Below are 17,599 nucleotides of genomic sequence, written 5' to 3'. Positions count from 1 at the left end.
TGTGTGTGTGTGTGTGTGTGTGTGTGTGTGTGTGTGTGTGTGTGTGTATTGTATATATATACTCATAATATTATCTTTAATATAATTTTTTTATAACAGTACACAAATTTTGTAGAGAAACTCAGATACCGCAAATTCAGAAAAGAGAATTGGCCAACGCATAGGAAGGATAAAGGAGATAAACTGATATTTGCCCGCAAATTTAATAGTCGCCATAAAAATGATCTCCGGTCTGAGAGAGGCAAAAAAAGGGGGAGGATCCAATTTGTCGAGGACATTTTGGATGGTTCTTAAATTCTATTTGACATTGTAATCTAAGATGCCTGAATTCGCATGATAGCAACAAGGGCCTTCGGGTTGCTGCGGGAACAAATTAGAGGGACATCATTACGCGAGTGACGATGGTAGTCACCGACGAAGCGATTTCCGTCCTTAATCCAGACCTCCGCGGACCTACTTCCGGCGACCCGTATGTAATGCACGTAGAAGTCGTCGTCAGTCTGGCCATTCAGGAAATTGGACCCATCTCACCAGTTCCATCATCATCCGTGACGAAGGGTCGAAATGAGTTCTCTTATTTTTTCATCAATGGCATCTCGAAATGCATCCTGATAGGTTCAAATTCGTCTCTTGCAATTATCTTTGAATTCATCGCTTAATTGATTCCTCTTATGACTAATCCAGATTTCATAATAGATTACATTTACGTCCGTATACGAGTAAAAATAAATAATAAAATCATTTATTTTGCAAGATAAAATATGTTCGAATTTAAATCTTCTCAAAGTTTTAGTTGCAAGAAATATATATCCTATTTTTGTTTCTATAAATGAACATTTAATAAAAAAATAATGATCGATGTCAAATGAAGAAATTTACATAAATCTCTTTAAAATACCATTCCCGGATGCATCAATAATTAATATATTGCGTCCTCAATATCGTAATACAGTTTAGTATGTCGAACATAATTATATCCTTCGCAAAAATAGTAAGTAAGAAAGAACGTTAATTGCAGAGATGTTACATGATGCACCGTTAGAAAACCGTATCGCAGACTTATCATTTATCGGTTGCTATCCTAAATACTGACATTTACGGAACACATAAAAGATATGAGACATTTATAAATTTTAATTATAAATTTTAATTTAGTATATCTAATATAGTTAAGAATATTCCTACAAAAGTGATAATAGTACAACAGAATTTCTCGATCATCTCGGAGAAAGAGTCGGAATCATTTCACGCCGAGTTTAAATAAAAATCAACTAGCTTTCTAAGATGCACCGCGCGTATTGCGAAAATCCGAAATAAGAAGAGCTTTGGATAGCAAGGTGGAAAACTATTCCAGACTTTCAGACCGATTCATTTGAAATAAAACGCACTTCTGTCGATGGACCGCAATCTGCAGAGCTAACAATCCCAGTAATCTTCAGCGGTTTTGAGCGCTCAAAATGGTGACATTTTCTCGCCGAAATGATCGGTTTCGAACAACTGAAATAGAACGTCTTCAACGACGAGCTTAACTGCAAGACGACGAGTCCACCTGGCCGCTTCGAAATAGAACATCTCGGAGATGTCGAGTTTCTGTTGGACGTCTACTGTAAAAGAGACGACAACCCAGCGATTTCAGACATTGGAAATAGAACACCTCGAGTGAGCGACTGTTCTCGTGGCTCGAAAGCCGATGACTTTGTGCACATCGTGTCGTCGTCGCGTCAGTACATCCTTCCGAGGCGAAGTACTGAGTGCTAACGTGGTGAAGACATAGCCATGTGGACAAGAGTGCACGGTAAAAGGTGATCCCTTCGATGTCTAAAATGTCTCTCGTAGCTACTGGAGAAGATTTGTCGGCAGCCGGTTGTAAGCGACAAATCCTATCCGTCCTGCGGAGCTAACAACAATCCGTCCTCTCGGCTCTTCTCCTCGAAGAAATGTCGTCGACCCAGTTCTACAAGGAGCCTCGAGATCGATGCGCCCCGAGCAATCGAAGAAAGGAGGATACGTCTCTCGTCTTTTTCTTTTTATTGCCGGATAACCGGACAGCACGTCTTTAAAAAGCAACGTCGAATGCGAACGACGACTTAAAACCTCTCGCAGAGAATATGCTGTCATTAAATGAATAGCACAGTTTTATACCGCAGTAAATTCGGCCCGGAGGTCATATCAGTGTTTGGCGAAATCATTATTATTCGGAATATCTTCCGGCAAATCTCAGTATTTATACTCGGCAAAGTTTTGTTAAATAATATAAAATTTTGTGAGCTAATATTTACTTAGATGTATAAACGTAAATGTAATATTACTTAGGAATATAAATGTTATGTATTAATTCAATTAATGCACATGTATATCTATTCAAAAACATAACTTGATAAAGTATCATAACATAAATCCCGACTTTAAGTTTCTCAAAACAAGATAAAAACAAATCGTGAAACGTAAATTATTTCTCATAATTAATATACAGAGTGAATATCAGAGTTGTTGAATCCGAAACCAACTTTTTATCCTATGAGAAAATTATCAACTTCATACCTAATTGAATTATAACGTGTGCAATCAATTATTTTCTTATAGGGTAAAAAGCTTGGTAACGGATACAATTTTATTTAATGATTAATTGTAACCTAATTATGTAATCTAATATTACACTAATTGTAAGTCTCTCATAAAAGATTTCAGTTTTCACAGATTCTGTAATCATTCCTTGACTTACAATAGACACAATGAAAGCCGTAAGATTCTGTGCAGCACAGTCTTCAGTAATTTGTATGTCGAACATTAATCGGAAATAACGTTGTTGCAAAAAAATAAAAAAGAGATCAAAGTTATAGTAACTTCACATTCGACGTCACTGCTATTGGGAAACAATTTGATAGTGTCGCTTCATAAAGGGACAAAAGGGGACGCGTCTTTTCAGCCAAACAGAAGAACAACAATACCCTTTGAACATCAGAGGGAGGAGGAAGCTACATGGATCGGATTTTTCTCCAATCGCCGTAGAATTCTCGACTATTGTCGTCGATTTTCCGCTTTGCCGCTCGCTGTTTAATGAAAGAGCTGTCGCGTGGAAATGTAGAAAATCATAGACCCTCCTTCGAGAGGGGAAAAAACTTTTCTTGGAGCGAGAGAAACAGTAGTGAGTCACTTTGCTAAAAAAAAAAAAAATCTCGTTGCTACAAAAAGACTGGACCGATCAGGTCAAAAAATAAAGAATAGAAACAGAGACCTATTAACTTCGGAAACCAGGTTAACTCGGAGAGGATGCCCGTGGGAGGCACGATTCCTCAAAGTGTCACGAAGTACCCTTTACGGAGACGCATCGGCGGACGCCACGACATCGATAACTAGATTTAGACTGATTGTTCTACTTGTGCGAATGTAACTATTGTAAACTGAGATTAATTTGATCTTTTTAATTAGGTTCAATCGATAGAAAGGATAAATTGAATAAGATAAATTGGAATTAAAATAGACTGATATATACACAACGATATATCCAAGGATAGGAACTTCAAGTACAAGTAATACATGGTGACCTAGAAAAAGTTTTGATATTCTAGCAAATTTGAGCGCCCTACATAATCATTTTGATGGTCCAAAAAAATTATTTTCAGATCTATATTTAACTCAATTTTTCAAAACTATTCGTGTCTTTTGTAAAATTCAAAAAAAATAATAGAAACTATTCTAATTTTAAAAATGATAAATATCACAGTTATTAAAAGTTTTTATGTACAGCCGTTGAAAGACTGTTCTTATCACATCGATGGACTACGATAGTAAAAACAAATTTACGAATCTCCGGTATTTATACGGACAGCTTGTAAGATATCGCAAATAGCGAAAAGACTTTTCGCAAATGGCGCGCGGCGCATTTTACCTAATGATACACGCGATAAGCGTTACAAATCACGCTGCCGACCGGATGAGAAGAGCGCGCAAAGAATTGCACAGGAATATTTACAATGGCTCGCGGTATTCATAACGCCCGCTTGACATAACGACTCGTGAACGGTCATCTCGGCAATTACGACGGCCGTTCAATCGGCCGCCTATATAACGTACACTTGCGCTTCATCGATCACACGCCAGAGACCAAATGCGAGTCGGTGTTGAATTAGTGATGTGTATATGGCGATACGTTTGCCTAAGAATGCCGAGATGAATCATCCATAAGAGTCATAATATAATTTTGTTACATTCAAGTAAAATCACAAAAAATATGTAACACACATATATATATAAAACTTTTTTTATAAAATAATTTTTTCAAAAGAGTTGTGTAAAGATTATAATTCACTCTCACCAAAGTACTCGCCATAATAACGAGATTAATGATATAATAATAGTGTAATATCGATAATCACAGTGATGAGGAATATTCATAGTAGCAGAGGCAATTGTAATAATAACCATCGCGTAATGCATCCGATGTACTGTAATCGATGATGAACGAGGAAGGTGGAAACAGGTGCGACTAGGCAGAGTTAAAGCAAGAGAGCCGCCGGGCGCATGTAGCTCGCTTGCTTGTAGAAATCGTTGTAATTATTATGTGTAAACGGTGTTCGCGCGCGCTCGGAACAGTTAAATTGGAACGGAGAAGATCGCGGACTTCCTGCTGGCTTCTCGCGCGCTAATCCATCTTACCTGTCGTCGTACAATAACTATTATATCCACCACAAAGTGGATCAGGCCAGGATCAAGCAATATTATTACTTTTTCCTCCTCTCTCTTTCTCTCTTTTCCTCCATTTCACATCTCTTCTTTCGCCTCTTGACTTTCATAGGCAGAGCCTACTTCTCACGAATACAAAGCATGCGTAATTAATGCATGCCGACTCCTTTTGCTCATAACGGCATAATGACAAAGTGTATCGAGTATTTCGAATCGAATTTTCCAATAAATATTTGCAATTTTCTCTTTGTAAAAATATTATTAAAACGCATCATATTCGTCGTAACCTTTCAATTTATAATTTTCAATATTTCAGCGATGAGATGTCAAAGCAAAAACTTTTGTAAATATTAACAATATTTATTTGATTAAAAAAGTTATTGAAAAACAACTCAAATTTAATAAACGAAGATTTATTCAAAATTGATATTGGAAAATGCGATCAAACACATTGGTTGCTATTCTTATTTTTTTATTACATTTGTAAGAATCGATGGCGATGAATCGGTCGATGAGGTAATTGTCGTTTTACTTTCGCGATGCGAATATTCTGTTAGAACGTGAACGTTTTAAAAGTTATCGAAGCCACGTGTGCGAGAGAGAAAATGATTAATTTTCCCATCTGCCGGCTTTTCGATCGTCGTGAAATTAATTAACACAGATTTAGTAATTACCTCGCTCTCGCTAGCTCGCTCAACATTTTGCGTTCGTACAACGTAACGATAGTCGCGATCACTCACGCGCAACGTATACTCTGCGTCAAATATCAAATACGCACTATGCGGACATGTTCTAATTAAGTCATACCGAAGCATTACGATGTGAGTTAATCACGATTGTGCGTATCGAGTTACCAATTTATGTCGAATTCGCCCAGTTTAAAGGATGCTTTAATTGGTAATTATCAGTATGTTACTAACGTAGTGAATTTCAGTTTGAAATCAATTATCGATCGAAATCGAAACCGCCACAGGCGTATATTGAAAGGCTTACAAGCTTCCACAATAGTTCTGAAACATTATCATAACTAAATTAAATTAATAACGGAAATGTAATAAATACATATTCGATACGTATCCTTATCACAGAAAAATTATAAAGCTTCATTGATGAAGATTAATAAAGAAATTTTATCTCGTACGTAGATTATATTATTAAAAAAATTCGTAATTAGTTAAACATAGTTAGATTATATCAAGAAAGAGCTCACATTCAATTCCTTACTTTAATCTAAAATAGAAGTTCTTGGATAAAGTTCTTGGAAATATTGAGATATCGGTAGAGAGCTTTTAAGTTAAAGACAATTAAAACTCCGTTTTTCACTTAATTTAAAAAGCGAACGTTATATACTTAATAATTTTAATTCCCCAAAGTCAAGATAATTAATATCAAAAATGAGAAAGTGCAGTGTGAGAGAGAGAAAGAGAGAGGGAGGAAGAAAGCGAAAAAGAGAGAGACGATAGTAAATCGATAGTATCTCTCCTCGACATTCTTCCGCAAAAATTTTCATCTCAGACTCAAGGAAGGATACTGTCCGTAATGTTTTGTAGTTAGAAATCACTTCGTATAATCACAGTGAGGTGAGCCACTTCCTGTGAAAACACGACGGATACGACAGTCCAGCCTCTTCCGCAGCGGAAATCGTCGGGTATACGCGGACACGCAACATTGTGAAGTGCGATAATCAGCCTTGTAGATTTAAGCGTTCGTTACCGCCGCGCATTTCCTTTCTCTTTCCTACGTGGATGCATACGACGGTGATAATGACGGTGAGACCATGGTAAAACGTTAAGTATTAAGAATAAATGCAGGAAGACGGACTCACTGTTGTCCTCACCACCGCCCATTCCGCTGATAGTGTCAGGCTTCTTGTGACCCATGTAATAAACATGTAGTTGCAGTTCGTATCTTTTTCTTCTTTTTCGTAAGAATATGTAGCGTACGCACATTCCGTTTTTAATTCATATTTTAACGACAATTTAATTCATATTTTTAGCCAATTTAAAATCTTCCGATTTCCATAGAAAAAAAATAAAGATTTTAAATCAAAGATCTTCAGAAAAATTAATTTCCTCAGTCTCTTAATTTTTTTACACTTATTTCTTATTCATATTTCGGTGAATAATGAGAAATAAAACAAAGATCTTCGTCTTCAATATTATTTATCATGTTCAATATGTCTCTTTAGTACCATTAATAATAACATCATTAATTTATCGAGATTAAATCGAAACCTCTTAACAATAAGTAATCGAGAAGGCATCGCGTACTTCTCCTCCATGAAATTCGTACTTTGTATCACCGAAATCCGTACTCAGAAGAAATTGATTGTTTCCAACGATTCGTCAACGATTCTCTGTTGACGCAACTATCAATTCGCAAATCGCCAACTGTATAATCTGCCGGTGTAACATATGGACGGGAAAGAATCTCGGTAACCGTATTTCGCCGTAGGCCTTCGTCGAATGCCGTGGTATTCGCTCGTAATTCAACGGACATTCGCGAAAAAATACACGGGTGATTGACGTATTTGGCTCGGGTCTGATTGTTGCAAAACGCGAATTCCGACATTCCTCGCCGCAGGTTGTCGCGGGCGGTCATGAATACTTTTAGCAGGCGGATCGTGGCAGATAAAGAGAATTTCGCGTGGCTTTACAGGCTTGGGAGGAGACTCTGCCGTTCGAAATTCTGCCGAACGATCAGCGATAGAATCGTTGCACCGATAAAGGCTCTCAGGCGCTTTACTCTGGACTATAAATCTCGATGTTATCTATCGCTTACTTACTCACCAACTACATCGGTGTAATTTTAAGTCAACGCGTTATAATCCCAGAACAGCTCGTAACTCACCTGAAACCAAGAAGGTAGAGAATGAAGTCTTAATATCGGTGCATTGAACATGCATGCGAAATAATACAATAGAGAGCTAATGCAAAAGCAACGATAGCAGAATTTGATGAATGGTCATTGTAACAGCACCACAAAATACGCGCGGACAAATTATTATTCCTATGAAAGAATTATTTCCAGAGTGTGTTATATCGTTTCAGAAATTTTCAAATAAGCTTTATTGCTTTTGGTTTTGCATACTGGTCACGCGGTGGCAACAAGAGATGCACGGTGCCAAGTAGAAAGAGAAAGTACCGATTAGCCAAGAATAATTGTGGCACGCATGATTTTATCCATGTATATTTATCACCAAAGAAGGATCATAAATTCATTACATAAATTCATTACATTAAATAATTTGTATGCAGACGCAAGATGGGAATCTTATTTTTTTTTTAACGTCGCAATTAGCATTACTGCTTCTTTTATTTGTAATGATCGGTAGAAACTTTTATATAGTAACGCAAGGCATATTATTCAAGAAACACTATAGTACATGTTACATCAATTATCATTATTATATATTAATTTTGCTTAATTGTAGTTTACGTGCCATTTCATTTCGCCAGATATGAAATCCTAATAAATATTTTACTTTTTTTTGTTATTGTTACTTCACTCGATTTTTGTTTCTTATATTTTTTTCAATGATGTATGAATCGGCAGCAGCTGCGTTTAATGAACAGAGCGAAACAGCCTACATAACGAGAACGCGGTGAGCTAAAGAACATTCGATAAATTAAAGAGAGAAAAGTGATCGTGCGTGCCGATAGAAAGGCAATTTATTTGTTCGCTTATGTTAAAAAAAAAAGAAGAACACTAGTCGATGAGCAGATTGTCGATTACGACCTGCTCGGTGCAATGTGTTCGATTATCGCTTGAAGACGACGATATCGAGGCCTACTTCTATTTTCCACGTTAGATTTCCTTCTCGAGACGCTATCGATAAAATCAAGAAAACGAGAAGGGATACGCAAGGGGGTGCATTTCCAACCTTCACTTTTTCTCTCTCAGCGTTTTCTTTTCTACGTTTTATCACTTTTGTCCATGTTCACTTGCTCACAATTCTTCTCTTAGCAAATCCCTTTCTTCGTTTTCTTTCAAATCTCGACACCTCGCCCCAAAAAAGCACATAATAATAAAAATACTATCTTTATTTGGCGTCCGGTAGTAAAGTTTTATCAATAAGGAGTTTATTTCCCATAAGCTAAAGAAAGTGTTCGATAAGTTGCTTTTTACAGTATTTTCGTTATATTAACAAAAAAATCATCTTTTTGCGAAGTTTCTTCTATAATTATTTCCATGTGCAAGCATAACGTGTGCGTATTTACTTTGATAGTATCTCATATTTCTATCTTTTTGTGTATGCTTTTAGGAAGCTCGTGTTCCAGAGTAAACTGCACTTCTCTTTCGCTCACTCATGGACGTTTATGAGGAAAGCGTTGACTGACGATATTGCGGCGTTTATGAGCTGAGCCTGGAGCGTGGACGCGGTCGCTTTAATGCACCATATGGGCCGGTCGCACGTCGAATGACCCACAGAGACTTCCTTCTGTGCGTTGCGGCGATTGACGACCTAATTACACAGCCCAGTGTTCATTTATGCAGACATTTGAATATTCATACACGCACCCGTGGCATCCCTTGAGTGCCCCGGCCGCCATTCGCAATGCACCACTCGTAATTATTCACATGGCGTGCAACGCTACTAAACTCTCGTCAGTAAAGCAAAAAGACAAATAGAAAGTTCCAACTATCGTAACTGAACTTCGTTCAAGGCACGATGCGTTTTAGGATTTACTGAATCATTGTTCTAAATAAGAATGTATGAGGATAAAGTGTGACGGAAGCAACTGATCGAGAAACACCTCGTCGAGAGATACCATTACCGGTAAATCGCAGAGCGCGGGAATCGATGTCCGACCCATAAACCTCCTTGGCGATTTCACGGAGTAAATTACTTTATTGGCGCCCGCTCGCGTCCTTTCTTTCCGGGCAATAGAGCGGTTTTTGCACGCAATCGATCGCCGCTGCAGTCGGGACAACTGCAGCTGCTTGTCGCCTTGACTTCTTTCTCATTATCGGTCGGGAAACCACCGTCGGAACAGTGATTCCGTCCGGACACAGGAGCTGCTTATTTCATAGAGCAGTCTCCTGTACACGATCAATCGATCCCGATCGATCCATCGATCGCTCGGGGCCGTTACCCATATTAAAGCGCATAACCGTTGATCGACGGAGCCGACGGGAACAAGGCAAACTTTCTTGCCGAATTTCTTCCTGCAATCTCCGACACCCGCCATTTCGCCTCATCCTGCCTGGTACATCGCTCGTTTATCTCGCAGCACGCGGTCAAGGATAATGCGCCTTGAATTCCTCTTTCGCTGCTCGTGTCCGCGCCGGCCGGGACGCCCGCCGTCATAAGTCCCGAAGGGCCGCCATTTGTTCGGGGCCGCGAGAGTTTTTCGCTTAATTTTTCAATTTCAGGATGTGAAGGACGCGCCGAGAAAAACGCGCACTCCCGGTGCCCGGGAGACAAGAAAAACGATTGCCGCAAAACGAACGCCTGCGATGATGGACGAGTGCTCTTTTTTCCATTAATTGATACTGAAAATGGCTGGTACCGGATTAATTGCAACGCCTGAACTGAATTCTTGCAGCAGTGACTTTTATGATTTAGTTAGGATCTGTCGACACGGTTCTTAATCCTGAACAATTTAAGTATCTTAGTAATGATGTCTCGAATGAGGCTTTTATTAAGATAAACTTTGAAGCTGAAGAGCAAAGTTTTCTCTCATTGCGAAAAATTAACAAAAAATATTATTTTAGTAAAGTATATTAATTGAGGAGCTGAATTTTATTATTTATACTCATACTTTTTGCTTATTCTCATTTTTTAAGTATCGATACAAATTATTTTTTAATAGATATTTCAAATAAAAATAAATTACATATGTTACTTTTCGATTACCGTTATTCATTTAATTGAAATTTTTATTCAAAATACAATTATCAAAAATAGTTCATCAAAAGTTAATTCATTAATTGAACAAATTTTAATTATAAAAATCATTAAAAAATAAAAGTTGTTACAACCAATTTCAAAATGTAAATTTGAGAACTAAAAAAATTCATTATTTAATTCTTAATCAAGTTTAACTCTTTCAGAAGAGCAAATACAATTTTCAGAGAAGATATTTCTAATAAAAGAAATTACCTATTCCAGAAATTGTTTGTTATGCAAGAAATTCTCTTTCAATATTGTAACTATTCTAACTGTTGCTCCACAAAGATTTAACTCAACTGATGCTTCAACTTTCAAACAATCGGCGTGATCTTTATGAAGTATTCGATATATATATGTCATGATCGAACCGGCATGCCAACAAGAGCGGACTTCTAGGTCAGAATAATATCTGGCAGTTTGGCTTAAATTAAAAGTTGTATTATCGTCGTTGTCATCGGATTCATGACGCAGGCAGATAGTAGGCGGAAATGAAACATTAATATTTTCGCATTTATAAAAGCTCGCGGCGCAGCGACACTTGGCACACAAACGTGGCGAGTTTATGAAACAAGTATTTACGGGGACATAAAGGCGATGAATTCTATCATACTGTCACAGAAGAGAGCAATTCGCTCGTTATTTTAGCTAACTATTCTAGCTCTCTCCTTTACATGTGCGAGAGCGATTCACGCTCCTTCACATTGTTTAAGTACAGACGAGACATGAACGAACGCAACTTATTACTCTCGACCCACATAAACACATCTGCTTCTGTCCCGATCTACAACAGACAATCGCTGTTCGCTTTATAATTCATGTCGTTACAAATGTCTCTCTTAGCGGGATAAGAGTGTCACTTGTTTATTCATTGGATCAAACATGCGAAACTCGATGGCATGTTTGAGAATCGCTCGTTTTAAACAGGGTTAACGAATTGGAAATCGGAGAAAGTCTAAAAGTAGCTGCTCGACGCGCGCGCGCGCGCGCGCGCGTGTGTGTGTGTACATAAAACTTACAAAATAGCATAAAATTTTATTTGTTTATAAAAACAATAAAGAATATTGACGAAATTACAAAATTTATCAATTAAATCTAATTCAATTATCAATTAACGACAGTAACTGATATGAAACCTTAGTCAGTTATGAATAAATTTGAGATTTTTATAACATCGCTAGTATTGCTTAAAATGACCGCGTTTACTACGCTAAATTACATTAAAATAATACACACACACACACACACACACACACACACACACACACACACACACATCATATATGTATCGATCTCTTGTTACACATTGTAAATTCAAAGATAGTTTGTCCCTTATTCCCATTCGACCACATCTTGTTGTACATCCGCTCTAACTCGCCTCAGTCGGTTGTATCGCGACACGGATGGAATCCAAATTGTAACTCGCCCCCAAGTTCATTCCGCGAAACTTTCTAACGGCCAATCTCTCGTAACGAAAATTCCTCTCGTAAAACTAATAGAGTAACTATTATAAAGTTCTACATCTCCATCTATTTCTCTTTCTTTTTTCTCCTTCCCCCCCTCTCTCTGACTTTTTCACTTGTTTTCTCACTCCTCTCCCACTCTTGCTCTCTTTCTCCGTGATTCTCGTTCTGACTCTCGCTCACGTTTCTCAACATTGTGAAATTTAATCAGAGTATAATAACCGTGACGTTATCGAATGCCGAGCACGCAACGGTTGCTATATCGAAGTGAACGAATTGCAACCGAACCGGGGTTACAGGGGTTGGTCAACGTTGTCGGCGAACGAACGCCTCATTTCGCGTTTCGCCGCGGGACTTTCTCGCGCATCGAATCCACAATGGAATTGGCTCGGGTAATTGAAACGCGGAGCTATTTCTTCCTCGCTCGTTGGCCAAAGGAGAAGGTCAGTTCCATAGGGAAGATATAATAACATTTTGTTTACATTTTATCATATCACAGTTATTATTTTCTATGTAGATGTGCGAGTTCTTTCTCATTAAATTAATACGCGAGACAATCCAAACTGTCGAATAAAAGTTTGAGATTGCCGGAAGGTGACCCAGATAACCAAAAATAAGGTAACACAATAAGCAAAAAAGAGAAAGGTTCTAAGACTTGTACATTGAGCTTGGCATCAAAAGGACAAAGTTCAATAAAAAGAGCGCCACGAAGTTGCAATAAAGTTTATTGCGTGCGGCTTTCGCCTTTCGGTGAACGCGATATCAACAACATTCACGAGAGAGGCGTCAGTTTTACAACTCTCGAGAGTCGGCGAAGAGTCGGTGGACGGATCATTAGCATTAATAAACGGCTGGCGAAGTTCGCGTCGTTTTAACGGCAAGGCGAGGACGGCGGACGCTTTTAGCGGAACGCTCTTGGTTGCCGACGCTGTTTTGTCGAATGATTCTTCGGTAAGTTGCACTCGAAACCGCCACGCCGGCGGCATTTATATGCAACCTTGCGGTGGCTTAATGACGATGGTGGTTTCGCGAGCGGAGGCGCGACGCCGATTTACAGACCGAATAAAAAATTTTCCGCGCAAAAACAAGTCGCTCAAGGAAATGAGAATTGTAAAGTCGCAAATTTAACTATCATGGTCAATCAGATTTTTTTAGACATCAAAGGAAATGAGTTTAATATTCATGTATTTAACAATAAAAATTGAACATCAAGAATTTATTTTATATGACAGTTCCAAGCGAACTGTACATTTATTTATTCATATTTAATTTGTGTTCAAGATGCGCATTCACAATTCTATAGTTTGCAGGCGTCATAAAATTTTACTGTTCCTTAGATGCAGCAATATATACGTCAAGATTTTTTTTTACTTTAAAATAGCTTGAACTCGGTACAAATTGCGATTCTTACACAAAGAGATATTTTGTGCGCAAGCTTCAATTGTGCGAAAAATAAAGAAATGCCGTCGCGATCCTTAAAGTGCTCAATGGCATAAGAATAAATGAGACAAAGCTTTTAGAAGCTCCAAGAGCAGGTTATTTAATGAGTTCTAATCTGAATACACGTTCTTTTATTAGAATCTCCTGATATTTCAGCGATTCCACGCGACAATTCGATTGCCGCCGCCATCCCTCCGACACAACATCTAAATGGAGTTCCATTTGTAGACGGAAACGTAATCCACGTAATCGTGTCGCTAATTAAATTCCGCGAGCTTTTTATGTGCATGTTTACAGCACATTCATTGACATCCTTAATGAACGAGAATACGCATTTAAGAGTTTGATTACATCGGATCCTGTTCTCCACATGAAACAACTTGTTGTGATAACAACATGATAAAAGCTTGGACAAAATTTACAGAAACCTCGTGCTTTTATAGTAAGAATTATTTTATACAATAATTATAGAAAATATTGCACACATAGCAACTGATTTTAATTTGAATATAGCTGACTTAATAATACACAGAAAAATTCTGATTTATAATTATTATTTATTAACGTATAATATTATTAATTCAGTCGTTTTGTATTATTCATTTATATTGCTTTATTATGTGCTAGCCATCCTTATGTTATTGCATCCCAATATAAGCGACAAAAATTCTATCAACTAAAATTACAGAGCATTAATATAATGCTCTATCATTTTTCGTCTCCTATCATAAATTCTAGTTAATATTTCAGCGTCACTTAACTTACGTCAGCTTATATCTCATATCGCGAACCTTTCAGCTCGGTGCATTGCCCGGATGCACTCTTATCGATCGGTCGATCTAGAGTAAAGAGCCAGATTTTGATCTCCGCACGTAACTGCGGGCACCCACATTTATACACACTAGCTATCTATCGCTGAGCGAATTAAACGCGTTATGCTCCAAGGCGGAAATAGAATACGAACCATTCCGTTCGAACGGGCGTAATAAATTCGGATGGACAAACAGTCGATGAGAAAAAAAGAAAAAAACGTACAACTTTGCAATTTATCACTCAGTCATTGACGACAATTAATCTCTAACGACTGCGACTAATATTTATATTCTCTGGAAGAAACGTTCGGCGCAAAAAGAGAGAAAAAAGAGATTGCAACTCGTTTGTCACCTGAGGCGATCAATAGCTTGAAAACGAAGATTTTTCTCGCGCGTGCCTACGTTTCGTATACGCGTCTTGCAATGCATCACGGAGTAGAAAGTCATGCTCTCCCCTCTCTCCTCCTTACATTCGTGTACCAGGTCTCTTAAACGGCGCCTCATCGCGATGTTTCCGCACCTACTTTCGCGATAAATCGCACGGCGATAATGCGCGTACCGCGTTTCCCCTCACTCGGATGAACGCATTGAAACGTGGTAGTTTCATGACCTAGAAAGAGTCTTTCTTTCGCATTCGTATTCGTGGCTGAATGAATGACGAGATGTTTTTTAGTACTACTTCGTACTATCGAGTTTTTATAGAATAATTAGCAATAAGTAGCAAATGGGAAAAAAAAACAGAAGAATATATAGTTGTATCAAATCTTGCAAATTGGATTTTTAGATTTTATATTTATAATTAAGACATAACATTTTCTATTTTTATTTCTTTTTTCGAAGAAACTAATGATTTTATTCAATATTTTAAGCAATCTAAAAAAGCGTCAATATCATCCCAGCAACAATATGTTCAAACGTATGTTTTTGTTTCTTGCAATACCATTAGCGAGATTAGGGTAATCGATGGATTCTATCAATGTCCGAGTTTCAGTACATCAAAACACGTAGCGTCAAAGGACGCGGTTTGAGCTTTGATCGAGGCATTACATATGTAATAGAATGCTGTGCACGACAGCAAGATTCGTTCGGTGCATGCGAGAAATTTCCGTGATTTCGAAACGACCACGCAAGTAATCTTGTAACGGCCCTCTCGAAGATGAGGGACTGGCGAGCGTGCACCGAAGTGCTAAGTCACGAGAGCGGCGAATTTTACACAGACCACCGCAACGCCAGAAACACCATAAATCATTAACTCTCAAACTGGTCCGTGACCGACATTATGACATCGACGATGTTGCACTTAGCGCAAGGTCTTGTAACTTGCAACACATAAGTGTATTTGGATATTATAGTGAACTAGGACAAACTGACTTACTGCCTTGAACGTCGTGGCTGTAAATAATTCTATCATTTAAAGAAATATATTGGACGTCATTTTTATATTGTAACATGGAAGATGAAAATATATATTATTAAGTGAAACTATTATATATTTATCAATTACCTGATTTCATTAAATTAAGTATATTTAATTTTTTGCATCTTGTGTTAAATACAGAGATAACGTAACAAAACAAAAAGTGTTTGAAAACTTTAACGACTTAAAGAACTCTTCGTTATCCAGCTAGAATGAAATGCATCATTAGTATATCTCGAGCTCTTTAAGTCGCAATTAAACTACACTCAATACCCGTTGAACTGAGCAACGCCAAGCGAGGCAGATCGACAACACATCATGCAGGTGCTTCCGTAAACAGGCGTTTTTCGAGCCATCAGTGTATTCGATCGTAATTAATATCGACCCTGCTGGATGTCCATCCGAGCTGGCCAATAATATCAACCCGGCCAACGATAATGGCAGCTATCTTACTGCAAATAATACACAGCTTGCCGCGCTCACCGCATTGTTGACGGATGAAATGATGAAAAGAGAGAGGGACGATGCGGTCGAGAGAGACCTAATAATGAAAACACAAAGCTCTCGATCGACACAATACACACGCGCACAAATGAGAGCTACGAGTGCAATGCGATCCCGTTCTTTGGTTTCCTCGCCGTGACATATCACGAAAGGTTTCGCCATAATACCGACTATACACCGTCGCTCCGCTCTTATTATAGCGGTCGAGTTAAAGGGCAATCCTCCCAGCGTGCAAATTGGAGCAGTTTTGCGAAAGCAATTCGTACCTCGAGAGCGAATCATACAATCGCTGGATGTTATTCGACTACTCGTGAATAATGTTCATGAAAGTCTGCGAACTGCAAAAAAATTCTTGAATAAAGAATACTCTTTTGAATAAATGAGATGCTGATGATGAGCAAGATTTGTTTTAGTGCGAAATAATGAGTTGTAGATTTGATATTGTATTTCCTTTAAAAAAAACTTGAAAGAATTAAATTTTAATTCATATATTTGCATTTACTGCAAGACATACAAAAAAAAAACACTTGATATATTGAGACGTGCTCAATTACCTTTCAGATATCTGTTAGATTTTTACGCAATGTATTTGCATATTACGAAGAAGAGAAGATCTTGAATATGTTAAGAGCATAAAGGGTTAACGAGTCTCATCACAAATTACTGGTAGGACGACTAATGGCGTAGAAGGTGAGTCGAAGGTACGACAAGTGCACGAGCAAGCAATAAAAGTTTTCAGGATTATCCTGTCGCAAACGAGACACACCCTGATCCACAGTATCCTCGAGAAGAGTCTCTCTCTCTCTCTCTCTCTCTCTCTCTCTCTCTCTCTCTCTCTCTCTCACTCACTCACTCACTCACTCACTCACTCACTCACTATGACAGAATTTATGTCAAGAGAAGAGAAAGAGAAGAAGCGAGACGTCGAAGATAGAAGCCACGAATAAGTATCGCTTTCTATCTTTAGAATTATAAATTAATGATTCGCGCTTCTTTACCGATAACAACGATTTACGAGCAGTTCGCGCGCGCCGCGAGTGTATGTTTCGACGTTTTAGATACGATCGGCCTTATCTGCAGAAACGCCTGGTACTCCGTACTCACTCGATACTCGGGAGTATAGCATTATCGCAAAACTACACGAAGAAGTACCGCATTTGAAGCAACGACGTAGTAAGAAGGAGAATTACGGCTGGAAAGACACATACGCATTTTTCAACTAAGTTGGAATCATCCTCTCCACATTTATTAATAACGTAAAAGCACAAACTTTATATTAAAACTTTATTTTCTTTCTTTATATTTTCTTTATATTTTCAGAAAAATTATTCTGTTATAAATTATACGTAATTACATATATATGTGAATATATATATATATATATATA

General features: G+C 38.0%; 1 protein-coding gene across 1 annotated transcript in view; it reads right to left on the bottom strand.

Moving 5' to 3' along the window:
• LOC108690970 (CCR4-NOT transcription complex subunit 6-like) overlaps nucleotides 1–17,599 on the bottom strand; it is a 518,522-nt gene that overhangs the window by 395,677 nt on the left and 105,246 nt on the right. The window lies entirely within an intron of this gene.

The sequence above is a fragment of the Atta colombica genome, unplaced genomic scaffold (genome assembly GCF_001594045.1).
Source record: "Atta colombica isolate Treedump-2 unplaced genomic scaffold, Acol1.0 scaffold38, whole genome shotgun sequence".
Lineage (NCBI taxonomy): Eukaryota > Metazoa > Arthropoda > Insecta > Hymenoptera > Formicidae > Atta > Atta colombica.
This window is presented reverse-complemented; position numbering and strand designations above follow the sequence as displayed.